At 36.7% G+C, this 8,574-nt stretch overlaps 1 long non-coding RNA gene across 3 annotated transcripts; it reads right to left on the bottom strand.

The window, feature by feature from the left end:
• Positions 1–5,334: 5,334 nt before the first annotated feature.
• Positions 5,335–8,327, bottom strand: LOC113316839. Of its 3 annotated transcripts, none has more exons than XR_003343041.1 (5): positions 7,960–8,327; positions 6,952–7,233; positions 6,801–6,872; positions 6,453–6,556; positions 5,335–5,713 (listed from the first exon to the last, which is right to left on the bottom strand). It is a non-coding gene; the product is annotated as an uncharacterized LOC113316839 (long non-coding RNA). The 3 variants fall into 3 exon arrangements; XR_003343040.1 differs by lacking the exon at positions 6,801–6,872 and having other exon boundaries at positions 6,952–7,035; positions 7,133–7,233; XR_003343039.1 differs by lacking the exon at positions 6,801–6,872.
• Positions 8,328–8,574: the final 247 nt, after the last annotated feature.

The following is an 8,574-nucleotide window of genomic DNA, read 5'->3' as shown; positions in this document are numbered from 1 at the left end:
TCTTCTATCGTACGAGTACAATCGATTGATTGGCTTGAGATCGTGAGAGTTCTCCAATACGCAAGATAAAGAAGTCACAAACATCTTCGTCTCACTGTTTGTGATTCCTCGACAATCCGCTTGTGTAGTCAGGAAGGATTGTAGAGAGGTGATTGATTAATCTAGGCTGTTCTTCGGGAATATAAGACCGGATTATCAATTGGTTCATGTTACCTTGATTTTATATCTAAAGACGGAACAAAACCTAGGGTTTATCTGTGGGAGACAGATTTATCCTTTTATAGACTTTTCTGTGTGAGACAGATCTGTTTATTATCAAGTCTGTGATTTTGAGTTACAGCAACTCTTGGTTGTGGGTGGGATCATCTAAGGGAATCAAGTGCGCAGTATCCTGCTGGAATCAGGGACGTAGGAGTACAACTGTACCTTGTATCAGTGGGAGATCGATAGGGGTTCAACTATAGTCCAGTCCGAAGTTAGTTTGCAGTAGGCTAGTGTCTGTAGCGGTTTAATACAATGTGTATTCAATCTGGACTAGGTCCCGGGGTTTTTCTGCATTTGTGTTTTCCTCGTTAACAAAATTTCTGGTGTCTGTGTTATTTCTTTTCCGATTATATTTTATATAATTGAAATAATACAGGTTGTGCGTTCGTGATCATCAATTGGAAATCCAACCTTTGGTTGTTGATTGATATTGATTGATCCTTGGACATTGGTCTTTGGTACCGTCCAAGTATTCCTTTTATTTGATAAAGACTCGCTATTGTTTTTTAGCTTGAGTAAAAATCAAATCATGAGAGAGATATTAACTCCTTGAGATACTTTTATCTAGATTGAGTCTGACTGTCTAGTTGATTCTCTAGCAAAGTATTTCGGAGTTAGTCCATACAGATTGCTAACCGAAATATTGGGTGGTGTTGTTAGACCCCCGCTTTTTCAATTGGTATCAGAGCAGGCAAACACGTTTAAGACCTAACAAGTCTGTGTTTGTAGCGTTCTTACTCTATGGACAAAGGTGCTATCTCTATTAACGTACAACCAGTATTCGATCGCTCAAATTACTTATGGTGGAAAATTGCTATGCGAGATTTTCTTCAATCGCTTGATTTTCAATCATGGGTATATGTGGTGAATGGTTATGATGTACCCGTTGTTGCAGCTGGAGATGGAACTGTTCCCAAGAATATTGGTGAATATAATGCTGTCGAGATTCTTGCTGCAAAGCAGAATTCTGAAGGGTTAAATGCTATCATACATGCCATTTCCCCAAGAGTCTTCAACACCATGTGTCTAATTGCACTAGGTCTAAAGATGCTTGGGATATCTTAGAAACCGTATTTGAAGGAAACTCCGGTGAAAAGGGAGTTAGGCTTCAAAACCTTAATTCCGAGTGGGAGAACCTTCGTATGGCAGATGAAGAAACATTTGATGAGTTTAATCACAAAGTGTCTGAAATTGTTAATGTATCTTTTGCATTGGGTAAGACTATTCCTGAAAAGGACATTGTGATGAAAATTCTCAGATCGCTGCCATCTATATATGAGTCTAGGAAGCATGCCATCGTTGAGGGGAATAACCTCAATAATCTTTCCAGAAACACCTTGGTTGGGAAGCTAAAGATCTTTGACCATGAGCATACATCCAAAGTCGGTAAGGATGTTGCCTTTAAAGCACAGAAGAGCACTAAATTACTTGCCAAAGGTAAAAGTGTTCATGTCTCTGAGGATGATCAGTCTGAGAATGATTTTTCAGATGAAGACCTTGACAAGTCGGTCTCCTTGATCACAAGACAGTTTAGGGATCTTCTGTTGAAGATAAGTAAACGGTTTTCAAGAGACAAACCTAGGTCATCAGACAAACCTCACGGTCGCGTACCTCCTAAAAATAGGGATGCTGACGAGGCTGATGACGAGGACATGCCTCAGTGCTTTAAGTGTAAGGGTTTTGGCCATTTTGCTAACGAATGCCCAAATCGTAGAAAATACACCGGGAACAAAGGTCTAGCTGTAACACTTGATGAAATGTCTGAAACCTATGATTCCGATGAAGATAGGAAATCAAGTGTAGGAATCCTTGGTGAAAACATCGATTTTGATACTTGTAGCAATACATATATCAACCTCAATGGGTTCGGAGAAGAAGGAAACCCAATCAAGATGGAAGATTCTCTAATTGGAAACCTTGGCAGTAATGTTTCAGGATCTACTATATGTCTAGCTGCTTGCGCATCTCAGATGCCTGAATACTATCCAAGTTTGACGTGCTCGTTTTGTTCGATGAAGGGACACGAACTATCAAGGTGTTACAAGTACAAGCACAAAATAAAGCACGCACGCAAACTTCAACGAAGAGCAGATCGATTAGCAAGGAAGATGAAACTTGCTCAGAAGACCGCCGAGGTATGTAGGATCTAATCTTCATCTAAGAAGTTGGTTTCCAGGGATAGAGTAAGACCATTTGAAAAGAAAGTATGGTTGAATCGTTTTGATAGACAGGAGTCTGAAGATTCCTCCCTTGAGGAAAAAGATGGACAAATCGTTGTTCATCGCAACACAACTTGATTGTGTTGTTGGGAAAATCTTGTCTCATGTGCCTGATCGAAAAGAGACAAGATTGAGTGCTGATTCAGGCTTCAGTAAAGTTTTTCCTTCTTTTCTTATATTTGTTATTTTTTGTCTATCAAATAAAATAAAGGGTTATTATCGAAAATTACTCTTTATAGGGTTTCAGAGTTGGGCGTATACGAACCTGTCAATAGGTTTCGAACCCTACATTCATTTTTCCTTTTGACATCCTATATAAGATTGCTTGTTGAGTTGGGTGATTCAATCACACAAATCCAGTTGTTTATAACTGTTCTCAAAGCACCATGTCATATGGAAAGGATGTCAACATGATTGTTAAATCTTCAATCAAGGAAAAAGAAAAATCTCCTGTTTCTAAGTCCCTGAAAAGAAAAAGAAGGAATACAAGAAATCCCAGGCTGTGCCTTCTAACTCTCGGAAGTTTTCCGATGTTCTTGATGAGTTGAAGGAAGTAAGAAAGGAGATTCGTGAAATAAAGGCTTTTGTGTCAAAGTCCTTAGAAATTCAGAGAGCCTTGGTACGGCATAATCAACCAAGACAGTTCGTTGACATAAATTCCTATCTTCGTAAACCATATGTTCCAATGGTTGTTGAGAACAAGGAGTTTGGGAATGATGCTGAATTTCTCAAAGGCATTGTCGCCTAGGATGTTTTCTTTTTGGATTAGTTGGAAGAATAAGTAGTGCTTTGAATAGCGATGATTGTGACTACACATAGCTATTTTTGTTTTCATCTTCTTATGTTATTTTTTAGGTTTATCGGTTTTAAATTCTAAAAATATTTGGAGGATGATGTTTATTGCAGCATTCTAATGGTTTGTGATATTGCAATATTTTTATGGGAATGTATTGTTTGCGTCCGTGGACTTGAAGGTCCCATATTTTGTCAAAAGTAAAGTCGTTCATGAATCGGTATTCTTATTGATGAAAGGACGAATGGACTTTGAAATATACAAAAGTTAAGCCTATGTAATCATGTATTTGATGGAAAATAGGATAAAATCTTTTGTTCAACAAGGATAAAGTCTATTATGTTGTTATGATGGAAAATATAATAGATCCTTGTATGTTATCCACGGTGTTGATCTTCATTGATCCATATTATTATGTTTTACGGTGAAGGCTCCATTGTGTGTCTTATGTTGAGCACCTTACAACTAAGTCGATTTACCTTGGCTTTGTTGGTTGTTCCATAAGATGCTATATGTCGAGCATTAGGAACTAAATTAATCAACTAGTTTGGTTATTTAGTTAGTACTCCATAAGTCTTCTTTATTATGTCGAGTACATGTACGGTTAAGGTTGTCATATTCTATGATGAACTTAGTCGGGGTTCCATAAGTTCTCTTATGTTGAGCCCAAAATAATTAAATTGATTACTTCGGTGATTAGTTTGGTTGTTTGTATTCCAATTAGATTAATTATAGGTTCTCTTGTAATTAATCTAGTTGAGTTTTCATATATTCCACAAGTTCTTGTGTTGAGTATATGAAAGGCTACACTATCATATTCTTTGGTTAATGTAGTCATATATTCCGTAAGGTTTTCCTTATGTTGAGTATTTGAACGGTTAAGTTAGTCATCTCCGTGTGATTGACTTGGTCGTAGTTCCGTGAGTTTACTTATGTTGAGCACTTTCAATTAAATTGATCACTTTTGTGGTTTGATTTAGTTGCGTATTCCAATTGAATTAATCATGGGTTTACTTGTGATTAATTTGGTTGAGCTTTGGATATAAAAATCATTCCTATGGTTTTTGGTGTCCAATAAAAAATCCTTATTTTCTTTCGAAATTAAGGTCGCTCCTGTTGTTCTCTCGGGAATGACATCAATGGGGGAGAGTTCTTTTGAACTTCTGCTTAATGGTACTATCTTGCGGGGAGTGCGGCTGTGGAATTTTATAGGGGTTATCTTGTATCTTAAAACTCCTTGATTAATGTTGTTAGCTTCGGCTATTAGATTGCATCTAAATTAAGTTGGTATGTATTTTTCTTTTGATCATGAAATGTCTCTTGTGGAAATTTCATTATGATCCCATTCTTGTACCTTTGCCAATTTTATTGACAAAAAGGGGGAGAAATATTGTAGTTCACACTACAAATACATATGGTTTTCGGATCATTGTGTAAGGGGGAGTGGTTTCCATGATCGAGATGGAGTATTGATTAAGGGGGAGTGATACATATCACCGTACGTGTTGTCTGTGAGACATGAGATCGTTGTATATTCAATCATGATTTCAGAGACTTATTTATATTGCTGGAATTGTAGACACCATGATCCCATGAAGTGTGACAGTTGATGGAATCAAAGAGTGGGGAAATGAAAATCGTGTTTGAAACCAGTTTCTCATCATGCGGAGACTTGGTCGATCTTCCATCCACTACTTTGTTAACTACTTCAACTGATTGCAGACTCAACTGAGTTGCGGATGGTGTCAGAATTGCAAGCCGAGTGACAACAACATGACCACTTTGTGGATTACCAGCAGGGAAAAATATGGTTTAGTCAAAATCTCATCCAAATATACTAGTTAGTCCACACCCATTCAACTAGGTACAAATTAATCCTTTACTTATTATTTGAAACTAGTATAGCATGCACGCGCGATGCGCCTGCCCTTCCATTCGTTCCGTAGAAAAGAATTGGTCCATTAATCCACGGTCAAAGTCAACAACCGGTCAATGGTCCAAGTCAATGATCAATGCCAAGTAATGAAAACTAATATCAAGCTAATCTGCAAAAAGTAATTCCGACTAAACACGGTATTTTTCATTTAATAATTTTTCAATCACTCGTAGTTTTCTAAGATAGAAAGACTTCTTTATACGTAACTCATCGAGCAGGCTTGCAAAGAGATATGTGTGATGCACCTTCCGACCTGTCGTTACTTTACAAAAGCTATAAAACATAGGAGTAACAAACTACAATATTTTTGGGGAACAATCTTCCTTCGAAAGCAGCACAATGTGTGCCTACGCACTTAAAGACCACCAACTAACCTCCATACAAATGTACCTTTGTTTCTGTACTGACCCAATCATTGTCGACATCATTAGCTATGTCCTTCATTACCCACCACACTGATTTTCCTGAGACTACCTTCAGTAAAGAATCAAGAGCTCTATCCTGCAATCCAATAAACACCGTAACATATCCAAATTGTACAAAGTAATCATAACATACTTCACGATTCATTTACACAGCCAAACCACATGAAACTAAATGCAGAAGATGTCTGAGAGTTACTTGTTATGAAGTGTTCTCAGGATATATAACACTTAGCTGAAGAGCATGACCGACTTTACCGAGTAATTTTATCCAACACTTAGCTGGTTTAATCTCCTCCTTGATACTCAATACTTAAATCAGTGAAATGAAAGTGATCGTATAAATTTGGATGATAACCTTTCTTCATAGCCTCTCCAAGAAAGCAAAACCCATGATTCACTATGGCATAATTGACTGATGCTAAGTGGTGAATTTCCGCAACCTTTGATAAACTCTAGGCAGTAACATCTCATAAATTGATAAAATGTAGGCTTTGAAGGTGTATCTGGAATGGGACGTATCTCTATCAAAGAAGAGCAAGACAACCTCGATAGTCCAGGTTACATTAGCATGATAATACACTTACTCCGCAAGAGTAATATCATTTACAGCCTACATATAATGGGTCTGATGGTCTCAGTTTTACAAAACAACACTGATAAAACTCCAACCAAGGTGTCAGTTACAGAGATGGGACAATTAAAATCAAATAGAAGAACAATAATGAAGCTCCAGAATAAGACTGCATGCATAATTCTTATGATTTAAAAATGATAATAGTGGAGAATTTGTTGGCATCCCAACATCGTGAACTCACCTTAATAGTATCTCGCAACCGTAGCTGCTAAAGCATCAAATCCTGTTCTGTAAGCACAGCTGAACAACCACCACATCAGCAAATTCCCATACCTCTCCGAGCATCTGCATGAATAAAAGCAAGTACTTTGTTTACAGTTTATATGATGTCTAATTGTCGTACACGATGAGTTTATTACTTGGGAGCCTTTTATAGAGCCATGGGTTTTCAGTTAGAGATGGCCAGAAAGCAAGACCGAAGTGCATTTTTAAACACCTCTGTTATGACTGATATATGCCTGAAGTCTACTGCATATTCCAACTTTAATGTCACAGAAAAACTCACTAAGGTATAGAGAGACATACCAACCTTTCATAATTGTTCACTTGATTTTTCTACTTTAGAACAATTTCATGTTGGCTCAACAAACAAAAAAAGACACTAAATAATTAGAAAAGTATGGTGCAGAGGTTCAAAAACTAAAACAGATTGAATGTAGGTTGCATAGCCAACAAATTACCACTGTAAAGCAAAAGGAAGTAAGCTGAAAGCAGGCTAGATCGGAGCTCAGCGAACCTCCACCACAATAATCACATAGATAGACCTACGATTATAGAATCAAGAATTAAAAATTGGATTCATATAAATAAATGAAGAAATGACTTATCATGGGAGTTTAAGAAGAAAAGAGGTTGATCGACCTAACACCACTCTCGATTAGCTCCAGAAGTTGAGCTACTTCAATAATTCTTGGAGTTCGACGTGGATGACTACCTGAAACCTTATCTTGCAACGAATCCATCTAAAAATCAAACCAAAAAGTGAACTAAAATGTAACAGAATAAATTGACCAAAAGAGAGTTCAGAAGAAAGAAAAAAAATAGACATGGTTATTCTCTAAGGGATTTCCACAAACAGATTATGTTCACAAACTTAATTTTCCCAATACTACAACTAAACTACTGATGAAAATTTTGGTTTACTGAAGGAATTTAGTGCATAACAACTTAGACTTTGACATTTTAGTTTCTACGAAAGTTCCACATTAAATTTTTAAGCAGACTCGCTATTGTTCCAGAATTTGTTGAAGATGAAGTCGATAAGTTAGGTTAGAGAATCTGATTAGGAAGAGTGAAGGGAATCTAAAATGTAAGGCTGAAAAATTGTTTTTTTTTTTCTTTTTCATAGAAATAGTGTGAACTCTGGGGATGATAAGAGAATGGGAGAAAATATGGCAAAATTGAAATCTCGTGGTAGGAAACTTGAAATCGAGTTCAACTTTTTCTGATAGAAAATTTTGTGCAGTAGATTGGGGTTTGAAGAAAGAACGTGAATGGTGAACACAATATATTTTAGGGTTGGGTTGTTATTCGTGTAGCTGAAAATTGACACTATGGAAGCTTCATATCGAAATTGATCAAGTAAATATTCATTTCATGCAAACCTACTCAAAAATTAAAGGTTGAATTTTATGAAAACCCATACGAAATTCATTCCATGACAATCCATTGAAACTAAATTTACTAACCTGTACTTCCGCTTCTGTTCTTTCCTTGGGGTTTAGAGTCGATTTGGGGACGGTGGAAGACTGAGAATCTGATATAATTGAATTCGATGAAAGTAAAAAAAAAAACTTGTCGACAATTTTGTGAACTGGAGTGGGAGAAATAATCAACTCGACCATGGAAGTGAAGTAAGGTGAAAATTTGTTCTGGAAAATCGAGCTCAAAATTTTGATTGAAAATTGTGTGAATCGATTGGGGTTCGAAGAAAGATGTGTTACATACAATCTTATTTTGGGGTTGGATAATTCATGGTGGGATCGTCTCTGAATCGATTTGGAGACGATGAGATTATGTCTCTAGATGGTAAGGGGACGATGAAACCGATGCTTAGACTTTTGGTTGTTTATGTATTTGCCCGTATGCTACTTGAAATTCACGAAAGGACAGGCAGAAGATAAAAAAACACAGATGGTTATTTTGGATATTTTCTGTGCCGCGGTTGAAAATAGGTCTTTTCTTTATATTACTATAAGATAAGACGTGGAAAGTACATTAATAACCCCTTCATATTTACAATTTAATCCAAATATTTTCAGTTAGTCCTCAGTGATTTATGATGACATCACCAATTTTAAATA

Source organism: Papaver somniferum, chromosome 10 (assembly GCF_003573695.1).
Source record: "Papaver somniferum cultivar HN1 chromosome 10, ASM357369v1, whole genome shotgun sequence".
Taxonomy (NCBI): domain Eukaryota; kingdom Viridiplantae; phylum Streptophyta; class Magnoliopsida; order Ranunculales; family Papaveraceae; genus Papaver; species Papaver somniferum.
This window is presented reverse-complemented; position numbering and strand designations above follow the sequence as displayed.